Source organism: Catharus ustulatus, chromosome 1, assembly GCF_009819885.2.
Source record: "Catharus ustulatus isolate bCatUst1 chromosome 1, bCatUst1.pri.v2, whole genome shotgun sequence".
Classification (NCBI taxonomy): domain Eukaryota; kingdom Metazoa; phylum Chordata; class Aves; order Passeriformes; family Turdidae; genus Catharus; species Catharus ustulatus.
This window is the reverse complement of record NC_046221.1, coordinates 89,178,788-89,192,129: the sequence shown is the minus strand read 5'-3', so window position 1 is coordinate 89,192,129 and position 13,342 is coordinate 89,178,788. Positions and strand designations below refer to the sequence as shown.

The 13,342-nt window shown below is 39.1% G+C and overlaps 1 protein-coding gene across 2 annotated transcripts in view; it reads left to right on the top strand.

The window, feature by feature from the left end:
• Positions 1-11,873: 11,873 nt before the first annotated feature.
• DDC (dopa decarboxylase) overlaps positions 11,874-13,342 on the top strand; it is a 59,428-nt gene continuing 57,959 nt past the window's right edge. The window contains exon 1 of one of the 2 annotated variants that reach the window (XM_033056241.2): positions 11,874-12,240. The gene's annotated coding sequence lies outside the window, so the exon portion shown is untranslated. The remainder of the gene's footprint in view (positions 12,241-13,342) is intronic. The other variant, XM_033056250.2, reaches the window with a different exon arrangement.

Here is a 13,342-nt window from a genome sequence, read left to right as displayed (position 1 = left end):
GACTGTAATTCTTCCTGTGGTAATTCTATTTTCCACAGTTTTAACCACACATGATGTGAAAAAGTGTTTCCTTCTGTCTGTTTTTAATGTGCTGTCTTTAATTTCCCAGAATTGTCCCTCTTGGGCTTTTAGAATTTGAAAAACAGAAAAAAGTTCTTAGTCTTCTCCCTGTACTCTTTCGTTCACTTATCCTTTCCTTGGTTTCTGTCATGTTGTTCTGTTTTCAAAGCTAATCAGGCCCACTCATTTGAATCTTCCCCAGAGAACAGCATAAGTGCCTTTGAAGAAAAATCTTCTCTTATGCTCCAGGAGGGCACTGAAGACCTTTTGAAAGAGAAAATCTGAGAGAATATTGAATGTTCAAGAAATGTTCCAACAATTGATCAAAAGTCGCTAGAATATTTTTCCTGTAATTCTCCCAACTATTCTCACTGGATCCAAACTTCTTGCTATTCTTGATCGTGCTGCTTATTGAACAGAGGTTTTCATCCAACAGTGCCACCAACACTGGTTAGACTAAGTTTGACCCTTAAGACTTCTTAACTCTCTCTGTATCCTGCATTACTTCAGATTATTTGTACTGAGCTTCCTGCAGCTCTGTACTGACTACTCAAGATGTGACATTCCTAGCTCTTCTCCCCAGTTCCTATGGCTGCATCTTTAATAGGAGAAAAGGAAGAGGGGGGAGGGGGATAATGGGATGGCAGAATGATACCCTTTCACTGCAAGTTTTTGTATCTCACAAATATAAAGACCCCCAGGTATTGCAACTTTCATGTATTTTAGGCAGCTGAAGTAGAGGAGTCTGAGACCTCTAGCTGTGGTTAAGATGGAACATAGAACGAATGGCCCAGAAAGAATACTCACTGTAGTGATGGGTAGTGAGAGGTCTGAGATGGGAGATGATGAGTAAGCCTGTATTCTAATAAAAGACAAATATCTAAGAGAATCTGTGGGAGAGTAAGAGGAATATTGTGTATATGTTTCTTATGAGGACAGGCTGAGGGACCTGGCCCTGTTTAGTCTTCAGAGAAGACAAGTGAGAGGGGACCTCATTAAGGTGTATCAATATCTGAAAGTGGCAAGAGGATGGATCCAGGTTCTTCTCAGCGGCACCCAGCAGCAGGACAAGAGGTAACGGGCAGAAACTGATGTGCAGGAAGTTCCACCTGAATATGATGAAGAACTTTCTTGTGCAGGTGATCATGCACTGGAACAGGTTGCTGAGAGAAGTTGTGGAATCTCCCTCACTGGAGATATTCACAGACCATCTGCCCATAGTCCTGTGCCGTTAGCTCTGCGATAACCCTGCTTTAGCAGGGAGGTTGGACCAGATTACCCACTGTGGTCCCTTCAACCTGACCATTCTGTGATTCTGTGGTCTGTTGCCCCAGATTATTGACACATACTGAAGATGTTCCATAAGATGATCATATTTTCTGCCCAAGTATAAAAAACACCCAGGAAACAAAAGAATTCATTTATGGAAAGAAAGAAATTATGGCTAAAGAGTACCTTTTTGAAACATTTCTCATGAAAGGTAGAAACCAGGAAGGTGTTACAGATGTCTTCATATTAAATAGTAAAAGTTTAATAATTAACAGCAACTTAGAGATATCTTAATCTATGAGGAAAATTCCTTAAGTTTCCTAAATAATGTGCAAATAAAATTTAATATCACAATGTAGAATCAGAGGAAATACTTGATTGTGAGAAGTGGAAAACCTCTGCATGACTGCTTTACACTATTATTATTAAGGACTAATGATAAACTGGCATATGAAGTCAAACTGCATAACAAATGTAGATACAGAATTATAATTGCTCAGAATAGAAATCCTAAGACAAAATACATTTTTTTGGTATTCATTCACCTTAATTAACCAATTCAACTAATTAATTCAAACAAACCTATTAAGCATTTATGAAGCTTTGTAAACAATAACGGCATAAGCCTAGCTTTGAGGAATTGCACACTCAAATAAAAAGCACTTTGCACCCCAGCTAGAGCACCAGTACAGGCATCCCCAGGCAGTCCCCAGCCAGCAGCAGAGCCCTGGCCTGAGCCAGGAGGAAAAACCAGCAACCTCTGACTGGATGCACACGTTATACATACTGACGTTATTTTCCTTTTTTATTTTTTATTTTCTTTTAGCATTTAAATCTTCTTTTCTTATGGCATATTCTTCTTTTCTTCACTGTTCTTCTCCTTCCAAGGAAATTTATATTTAATGTTGGCATCTGTCCCTAGAATCCTCCTTTTTATCATCATACTATAATTTATTTAATTATTTAGCCATATGTTCCTTGTTTGTTGAGGCTAATGACATACAGCCTTTACTCAGGTAGGTATAGAAGTACATGCTTGTATATGTTAACTTCTCTTACAAGATCTTTTCAGACTCTCAGAAGTCCTTCATCTGCTGCTTGCTAACGTGACAGGTGCCTCACACGCTCTCTCTCCTGTTTTCTGTTGCCTTCCACATGCCAGGACTTTTTTTCTTGGCACTGCTCATGGAGGCAATGACTTGTCTCCTCGTTTCCTGCCCTGCCAGCTCTTAAATGGGCCCATATTGTGGCATTCTTCATGGGTACCTGGGGACCAGGTACAAAGGTGTCGATTCCTGAGCAAGTTTTGCAGAACCACATCCTAAGGCCTGCCACACCTGCCAACACAAGGGCCTATTTTTGTGCTAGGCTACTGACAATGACTTTTCTTATAATGAAAAGTTTAAATTCAAAAGAGACTTGCAAATGTGTTTTGTGCTAATGAAAGCTAAGGCACAAAAAATAGAATGCATTATTATGATTGTATGTAAGTGTGAGGATTCTCTGTAGCTGCATCAGCAGCTCAGCTAGTTATAAGGCTGATCTCAAGAATATCTGCCCACGGCACACAACTGTTGTGTGAATTCATGCCCTGGGTTGTTCTTACGCCTACCTCTGCCTCCTCCTTTTCAAGGTTATTGATACATATTTCTATTGTACATTCCTAATTAGTATGTTCCTGCCTTTGGGTGATTTCCATTCTAGCTCTGTCCAAAAATCTGAGATGCAAACATATTTTTTGTCTGTTTAATTTTCCTTTTTCTAAAAAAAAAAATAATTTACCATTGCAATAATTTGTTACCATGTTGACTGCTGTTCTGTTCTGCCCAGTAATTACTTAATTGCATACTAGTCCTTAAATGACTTTGAGTGGTGAACTACTCATTTGCTACTACTATGGCTTTCTCACGTTTCCTTTCAAGGTTAAAAAGAAGACAAAAAACGTCAGTCTTCTTTGCTGCAGCTTTTCCTTTATTCTGAACGTTCCTTTCGACAATTTTTTTTTAATTTTTCAAGACCAGATTTCTTACACTTTTGAATATACATTTCTTAAAAATACATTGTGCCCTTTTGGAGCAACATTTTTTGATGTAATACCTCTTTTTGAATGGTCATTTTAAAAGCACATACATTTGGTCAAATTTTCATAGCTGACAGAAGGACTAAGATATTAAAGGTGGTATAGGGAAGCCAGTGTTATTAATACTGCAAAATAAAAAAATGTTATTACAGATCAATAAATCCTGTGTGTTAGTGCCTTCCTTCCTACCTGTTCTTATTTATCCTGCTCTTGATAGTGGCTGGTAAAAAAAGCACTTTTATTTATTTAGAAAATCATGCCTAATTTGAATGTTTCATTGATTTTGAAACTTAAAATTATCTTGATGTTATGCAGGTTCTTTGGTGAACATATAGGCTTGTTTATGTTGTTTTACTAGGAAAGGCATATTGACACATCTTCAGTTTATCTTGCTTATTTTGAGGGTCAAGTTCCATCACAAGAATGGGGCTACGGAGGCCGTTTGCTGCAAATTGCTTTCAAGTATTTTATTTTAGTGTACGTATATCTGGTACACAAATTACAAAAAAAAAAAAAAAGAAGCTGTGCGAAGAAAAGTGTTTGCTATTCTGAAGTTTTGAATATTACTACATCACACTGTTACAGCATAATTACAATACAAAGATTATCACTTCTAGTACAGCTGACCTTGCTGCCAGGTTCTGATTTGTCATCTTTTTGTGATTTCTACTGCTTAGCACAGCTCCATGTTAGAAGTGAATCCAGTACTTGTTTTCAGGAGAGGATTAGAGGTTTTTTGGAAAAAATACAGTTTCTACAGACAACTGGTAGTTACTTTAGCAACAGATGCCTCTGATAAGTAGTGGAGATGTTTTGAAATTGCTAAGATGATGAATCAAAATTTATTGTCTCCAAAGCAGGCTAAAACATTCTTTTGCTCAAGAAAAGTACCTGTTAAAGGAAACTGCAAGGAAAACAGAACAAGCATAGACATATAAGTACCATTCACTTATTTGAAAAACAGCAGGAAGGTTACCTTTCCATCAAACAGGAAATGTTATGAACATGGATGGCTTATTTAATAGAGGTTTAACAGGACAAACATAAAGAGAAATATGAAATAGGTAGTGCTAGATAAAGTGTAACTGAGCTGTGAGTACAGGAAGTTGTGTCCCCTGCTGTAATTTGGACATCATTCCCTTCTTCATGGCACAGTGCCTCTACACTCCCATTTCGATCCCGGGCACAATATTCAGCCCATTTTTCACATAAGAAAAAAATTTATTCTAGATGTCTGATGAGGATGTGAACAGCTTCACCGTAAGAAAACCCACAGCTCCACCTATCTCCACTTCAAATTCAACAGGCAGAACTATAGAAAATGTTCTGAGTCTTAACACAGATTCTGGATCCCTTACTCCCCAGTCTTCTTCCACATGCTAGTTGAGGATGCTTCTGATCACTTGGTCATCACAGTTTTACAGCTTGTCTTCCTGGATAGCAGCAGTAGCAGCCAGCAGACCTGAAAGCTGCCAAGGTGAAGAGAGCTGTATTGTCTTGAGCATCCAGAAATACTGCCAGGCTTTTTGTGACAGTCTACTATTCTAGCACTGGTAGAAATCAACTATTCTTTGTAAGTATCCATTGAATATGATATAACACTATTTTTCATGGGATTTTTTCTCAGCGAATGGGAAGTAAGGAGATAATGTAATTAATCCTTTGTTTAACATAGCTTTGAGTTATTTCCTTTATCATAGCCATGTTGCAGGATTGGAATGTGGTTGATATGTATTGTATGCACAGCTGAAGAATCTTGTCAGGCTTTTTTTTCTTTTTTTATATGTGGCAAATTAATTGACCACAATCATTCTTCTTTAAGACTAAAGTCACATAAAATGTAGACCTGGGTTGTATGAGTTCATTATTGTGTAAGATAAAGTAAATAAATAATAATTTTGATGAAAGAGTAGTGTGATTTTACATGCTGAGCATACATATTAAGAAAGAAAATTAGTAACCAGTGTAAAATATTAACTGCTTTTCAATCATTCACAAGTCAGAGAATGTATATGCATAGCTGTTTTCTTACTTTTTGCTTCAATGGGCAACAGTAATAGGTTAAGACTGGGGTGTTGTTGAATGAGAGAAACTGAAAATATCCCCTAGAATTCAACAGAAGCTATGGGCATGTAAGTTATCTTGCTTCATTATATTTTGCAGTGTATTCTCCTTCCTTAAGCATAATTTAACATCATTCTATATTCTCTGAGCACTGAAAAACAGTGAAAAATGACATTTCTTAACTACTTCCTGCTGACAAGTTAACCTGGTGGTAGAGGTGGAAGAGATGTCTCTTAAGACTACACAGAACAAGATCACTAAATAAGAGAGTCCTTTTTTAAGAGTTGGCAGGAAGAAAGAAAGCAGAAATCTAAAAATTTCCAAAACTTTCCCAGACTGTCTTTCAGAGAACTACGCAGAATATCAGACTGCTGTGAAAACAGTTTGCTTCTAGACTGGCACCAGCTGACCTCAGAACAGACAGGTTCAAAATTCATGCCTCTGACCAGAGACAAACTCTGCCAGAGTTTTGACAGAGGATGCTGCCACTTTAAACCTGGCCCAGATATAGGCTGTTTGGATTCCAAATCTAGCTGGATCCAAATGTGGTAGCACAGAAAAATAAGCTGGAAGAGAACAACCCTTTCTAGCAAAATATTTTATGGAAAATTCCTCTCAGAACTTACCCAGCATTTCACAGCATATGGCAAAGACTTGCATCTGTACTTGAAAGCAGGAGCTTGAACTAAGGCCTCTGAGTACAAATGTAATGAATACATTGGACTGTCCTTCTTATTTAACTGCCTGTCTCTGCCAGTAAATCCTGGCTAAATGAGAGCCTGTCTCTCCTAATGATAATGGGGAAGCTGTGATTATCTGAGGTGTGGAAGTGAACAAGATCATAAGGAGAACAGATGGCAAGCAGTTCTGAGTGGGGAGATGGCTGGCTGCACTGTGGTGAAGCTACCTGCAGCAGCTTAAGCTGTTATCTTTCCTGGCTCACTGTTTTCCCTCCTAGCTGGAGAGGATTGCCTTTCTTATGGAGCTGGCAGGATGGAGCATGTGAACACTTGGTGGCTCTGTCACCTAATGTCACAGGGACAGGCAGATTCTTTTAGGGATCCTTGGTAGAATGAGAATTTGCCACAGGCCTTTAGGTACAATTAGACCTTTATAACTAGAATTAAATACTTGATTTTCAACATAGTTTAGTGTTATCTAAAATTTTTAGGACTTCGTGTAGTTTGTTGTTGTACAGTATTTATGAATTATACTTTCAGCCAGGCAAAATTTCTAGTAATGATTATAGCTTTCTTACTATCTAGAGTCTTTGATTATCTACACTTTTAGTACTTGGACCCTCTGCAGATAGTGTCAAATTCTTAGTAATCAGTGCATGATACAAAAATCATAATCTGGACTCAGACTTTACCCAGGAGAACATGATTCACTCAGTCTTCAGAGGAAGAAGGTAGAAGTGGCTGTGTCCTGGATGACTGGGAGATCGTGGGTTTTGCTGTCCAGCATCAGGCCTTGCAGCTGTTTGATTTTATAGGCAGTATTTAATGTTGTGTTACATTTCTGTGTTCCATAACAGGTGTCACCACATCTGGTAGCAATCTTGCATGGGCAAATAGTTTTTTTACAATGCTAACAGGGGATATGGCTGTTCTGTAATGGGGGTCATCACATACTGGTGACAACTACAGTGTTGAAAAGGGGAAAAGAGAAGGAGGTGATACGTGACCAGCACACTTACATGTTATGACTGTTTGTCATAGGAAGTGGCATTGGTTGTGTTAACCATATTAGCAGGAGTCGGGAGCAGGGTCACATGGCTCAATGGAAAGAGTCATCTTAGTGTAAATGCCTCTTCCTGCACTCAAGCAGGTGGGCTGTGCACATATATCCTCCCAGCTCTGAGGCAAAGACAACTCGGAGCAGAAGGGAACAAATATTACTTTATTGCTTCAGCTGTGAATGTGTGTCCGTGAGCAGGGAGATCCCGTGTGTGTGTAAGATCTGGTACCCACTCAGTTCTCCGGAGCTCTTGTTTTCGGATATGCGCGTATGGGTTGAACTTGGCTGGATGCCAGCACCCACCAAAGCCTGTGTGTTGCTTCTCTCTGCAATTGGACAGGGGAGACAAAATGTAACCAAGGGTTCCTGGGTTGAGATAAGGACTGGGAGAGATCAAATCATCAAATATCATCATGGGCAAAACAGGCTCAAATTTGGGCTATTAATTGAATTTGTTACTAACAAAATCAGAACGGGATAATGAGAAGTAAAACAAATCTTTAAAATACCTTTGCCCACCCTTCCCTCTTTCCCAGACTCTACCTCCTCCTTTCCCAGTGGTGATGGGAGACAGGCAATAGGGGTTTATGGTCAGTTCATCACAGGTTGTTTCCACCTGTTGCTCAGGAAGAGGAGTCTTTCCTCTACTCCAGCATGGGGTCCCTCCCACAGGAAGCAGTCCTTCATGAACTTCTCCAATGTGCTGTACTAAGCATAAAGTCTCCTGAAGCTTTGCATTGGTCTTTTCTGGAAAGATGCATGTGTTAGCACAGACTGAAGGGGAGCCAAAGACACCATTGCAGAAAAGCTGACAGGAGGCATAGCAAGAAACATTGGTGTGATCCCTTGCCACAGTACTTGCTGTAGTCTCAGATAACTGGGCACCAACGTGCGCTTTGCAAAGAGACTCTAGTGATGTTCTCATCCTTTCCAGAATGACTCAAGTCTTACAGTGGTGCAAATGCTCTTCCAAGCTTATTGCAAGTGCATGGCCCTTGTGACAAGTGATTGATCACAGTCACTGGCAAAATACCTTCTCAACCAAGCATTGTGTGTTCTTTGGTATCTTTGTAAACAGTGATCCAAACAAATCACTTGCTCAAGAACAAGCACAGTTTCCTCTGTATTTCAGGCCATCTTTGTTCCTCATGCCTCACCTGGATCTGTCTTTTCATCCGCACGGGGGTTATTCCATTCATAAACTAACTGCTCTAACTTGCTTTTCTAACATGAGGTCTTCACAGCACATTTAAGGCCTCATAGCAGTTCATCTGCCAGCCACAGCTTCTGTGAAGCTCACAATAGTCAATGCTTGAGAACACTCTGTGAGCAATACATGGCTGGACCAGTGCCCTGGCAGTGCCTATGCCCCTAGGTAAGCACATCTCAGCTCAGAGCAGAAGCTATTCCTATCTCTGTATTGGAAGAGTCTGCCTACTGCGATTGCAGCCTGCTCTCACTGTCTCTGTGACTCTTCACAGCCTGTCAGTTTTTCTATTGACACTTTTTCAGTTCATCACAACCTCTCTTTTCTGTAGGCTTGCTTCCATAAGAGTAATATGCTCAGGCTGCCTCCAACCAGTAAATGGTACATTAACTCCTCTGAAATTGTGTGTGTGAGTCTGTGTCCATGTTCACTTCGTTAGCAGTTCCTTTTTTTCCTTCTTTGGTTTACCTTCACATGTTCACACAACCAGCAATAGGAACTGAACAGGGAAAACCAGTCACACATAAAATATTTATGAAAAAGAGGATAGTTACTTTCCCAGTTTGTCAGCTCTGTCTCAGATTCATCTCCTGGCTAATCTGTTGCAAAGTCTACTTATGTTCTGCAGGAGACTTAGGCTTTATCCTCATACGTTGAGAGTAATCCATCTATTTGTGTCGGAAGGCTTTATTTCATTCTTGCTTTCTTCCAAAAGAAATGCACCTTATGTTTTAATTAGAAAATTGTTAGTTGCACATTTTATTTAAAATACTCTCTTCTTTCTTGTCTCATCTTTGTGCTTATGGAGATTTGAACCTTGTTTATGGAACATAAAAGGATTATTCATTCCATTCTCACTTGTTTGTGTTTATTTTATCTTCTCGTAGATAATTTCCTGTAACTAGTATTTTTACATTAATGGAAGAATATGCTGGGGCGGGGGGGAAAGAAAGACAAAGATCTACTACTGTTCTCTTTTTGAAGGAATAACTGCAAGGAAAATTAGAAAAAATATCTGCAGTCTCCAAATAGCATCCTTAAACTACAGACACAGAGTAAACCAAATACAACAAAGCAGTGGGTTTTTTGATATATAGGCAACAATGACTGTTTCTTTGACACCAGATGTGAAAAACAGGCACAAACATTGTACTAGTTCCCTGATTAATAGTTTCAAATTATTTTCTTAATATCTAAGATACTGAGTATATCGAAGTCAATTTAAAGCTGTTCATGTTATAGCACAAAACAGATTTTTTCAAATAATGTTAGGTTCAGTGAACTACAGCCCAAACACATCTTCATCAAATTTAGTACCTAGACCCACACCATGAGGCTACTTTGAGAGGAGTGTCAAGCTGTTCAGGTGAGGGAAAAGCAAAGTTGGGAGTAGAGCCTTCTAATCTTAACTGGACTAAAGCCTGAGGAAACTGCCTTTTCATTTCTAACCTGCATTGCAGTGAAGAGGTGCAAGCTGTTAGAAAGCAGGTACAAACTCTTTAATCCCCTCTGATTTGATCCATGTCTTTGCATATGGACTGACAATGGACTGCAGTGACTGACAGCACATTATCTGCTTCATTTTCTTGGTGCTGTGCTGGAGCCTTCTGCTCAAACACAGCCTCTCCCACCTTGTTTACAAACCAAATGGTTCAGTAATGGTAATAAATCAATGCTATTACTGCATGGGCACAGCATCGTTTATGTATCATCATCAGGTTGACTTCCATGTGCAAAAACGTATCAAAGCTTATCTCTTGTTAGCTGGGAATAATATGTCTGTTAGGTGCTTACCAACAAGCCCCAACCTTTAAACTGTTTGGGATTGTCTGTTATTTCTCACACACTTGTATCCCGAATTTTGGAACAGTTTGGCACTAGAGAGGGGATCTCTATTCGTTGTGTTTCAGCAGTAAACAAAATTGTTGTCTCTGAAAGAAAGAGCAGTCTGAAGGGTCTGGGACAAATTCACAGGGCCACATCAGGTCTGACTTAGCCAGCAGCTGTGATAGCAAACTTAATGATCTTCCTTTTGTCCACCACAGAAAGATTCTGTTAAACAAAGATTTGTTTATTGCCAGTAGTTGATGATGAGAATTATGAAACTAGTATGAACAAGAAAAATTTCTAAATTGTCGAAGACACATGGAACATGCTTTTTTTTTTGAAGGGCATTTAATTCTGCTTTTCCAGCTTGCCTGTTGTACCTTCAAACTTTATTTCCTTTTTCTTCCTGAGAAATTACAAAAAGAAATATTTTAGTGGAAAATGTGACTATTGCCTCTTCACAGCAAGCTTTACAGATACAGCAGAAAAATAAAAAACACATCAGATAACTTTGACGTTGTATTTCAACACTGGTTAAACCAGCATTTTAATCCTCCAATCTTAACTTTAGTTTCCATTTTAAAATTTCCTTTAAAAGATATTTACCTTTTGCAAGCCATTTGGATGAAACATTGAAGTAATATTTCAGTTATCTTTAAGTTTACTAGAAACAACTTTTGACAACCAGAGACAATTTTTGCATCTTTTATATCCTCATAACAAATTTTGAATTTTCAGCCTGTTCTGTCAAATTCAGGAAGGAAGAAATAAATAGGAAAAGTCTCCAAAACCCTTGTTCGCCTATGAGGTCCCAATATGCCCAGTTTGTAACCCTGTGCACTCAGGAGTTGATTTCAGATGGAAAACATCTCAGAGGCTGTGGCAACTGACTCTGGGATTTCTTGATGCTTTTTAAGGTTGAAGAACTAATCATTACAGCAGGCAACCCAGGTACTGGAAATGCAAGTTAGATCATAGAATGACATCTGGCACAACAAGTGCAGTGACACCAGAAAGCTCACCTGGAGAGTTTAGGTCCTGTTTTTATTTTGAATATGCTCTTCCAGAATTGTAGCAGAGTTGTCATTGGTCTTGTAACATTAGAACAGGAAACACAGCCATGACAGTTTTAAAAAGCTGTGACTTTTTCCTCCTTCACAAAAAAGTTTGGCTGTAATAATACTGCACTGGACTGGAGACTGGTCTGAGAGCAATGACCATCCCAAATCTGCCACACCACCTGGCTATAAGCTGTTCAGGACCATGAAATGCTGATAGTGAGTCGTTTTTTTTTTCAGATTAACTTGACTGAAATAAAAATAACAGGAAGTCACCTGGATTCATCTAGGAAAGAGAACTCCACATAAAACTTTTAGAATAGGAAAACAAATCTCAAATGCTTAGAATTGCTTTTAAGTGTACGTATGATTAAAGAGAGAAACTGGAAAAAGTTGGATAAAGCTTATCTGGGGATGTTAATTCCACAGCTATATTCCTCCTCAGAGCTTGCAGTCACTTGAGTGGTATTTCAGCCATATCCGTGTTTCTTTCCTGGCAATAATATTTCACAGAAGTGGATCAAAGCGCTTGCTTTTTTACTGCAGCAGCCTCAGCAGAAATGTCCCGGAGTGTGCAGCACAGACGGGGAGCATGTGATCAGACACTCGCTGCTGCTGAACTTGTGAGTGGAGCCCCTGGAAGAAAACACAGGGCACTGCAGAGTTAACCTAGGCAAGGGCCGTTTTCAGTCGGATCCCGCTGCTTTTCGGGGAGCTTCCTTTGCGAAGTATGTTTTGGAGGAGCTGTGGGAGGAGGGCGAGATGCTGCTGCTGCACGTTCGGTGCAAAGCCCGTGGCTGTGATAGGCTGAAGGGACATGGATACTCTGCCTATATATGCTGGCAACTGCATCCTCTCTGCTTTATAGCTGTCACTGAGGAGCAAAGAAAGGCAGTGAGAAGGGCAGGGGAGAACAAAAACCTTACCAACTCGCTGTAAGTAACATTCTTTGTCCTTAAGGCTTTATGGTTATTAAATTCAAGTACATGCTTTTGGATTAAGGCAACAATTGGTTTTGGAAGAGTGGGAACTCAATTAAATAAACAGTCAGCTTGTGTTATTTTAGGGATGATAATAATAATAAAAATAAGCATTTATTTTTAATCTGTTTGCACAATGTAGTGTACACCTATTGTGTTGTGTTTGCTTGTTTTTATATCTGATGTATGTCAGCTGTAACTGTTTATGCATTTATGCAGAATCTCATGTATACAAAAGTTTGTATCTTGTCTAAGTGTAGCAGAGTTTGTAATAACCAAGCAGAACTTGAGAAATTCTCTGCCAAATTTTCCAAATGATAGAATTTCAAGATAAATTAAATGCATGAGTTTTTAAGGGTGAAGTCTTCCTCAGAAATAACCCTTTCCCATCACTGTAGTAAGACCTCAGCAGGGAACATTATGAAGTTGCAGACTGTGCCAGTGACAGTAAATGAATACAGCCAGCAACTTCTGGAAAATGTATTTCTTTAAATAAAATGTAGGGATTGTAACATAAACTCCTAATTCTTGACTTGTGCAAAGGTAGAAGTACAGAGTAGATCCAGTTCCTTTTTTCTCGTGCTGAAATGAAATTCATCCTTGGGCTTTTTTTCTGGCAATATCCTATTGCCAGCAGGGGAAGTTCAGCTTAACAGTGGCAACAGATGCAAAAACCTTCAGCTGGGTTCAGTAGCAGGAAGTTCTCATGGCTTCAGTGGTGTCACTGAAGCACCATGAGCCCTTAAATTACATTTTGTTCTGTAACAATCAGTTGGCAGAATAGCAAATGCACTTGACTCATGTATTGGAAAGATACACAGTTATTGCTATTTTTGAGCAAGTACAGCTATCAGTTTTAGGTGTTATTAATGTGTCTATGCATTCTTCCTGTCTGCTAAAAGATTTTGTTGGCTGTTGTTTAGTTCAGTTTGATGAATTGGAGAAGGGGCAGAGATAAAATTATAATGCATCAAATATACCTCTCTCCTAATTTGATCTGCTTTTTCTCTTTTCCCTCTTTTTTCTACTTTTTCATTTTTTTTCTCTTTTTCTTTCT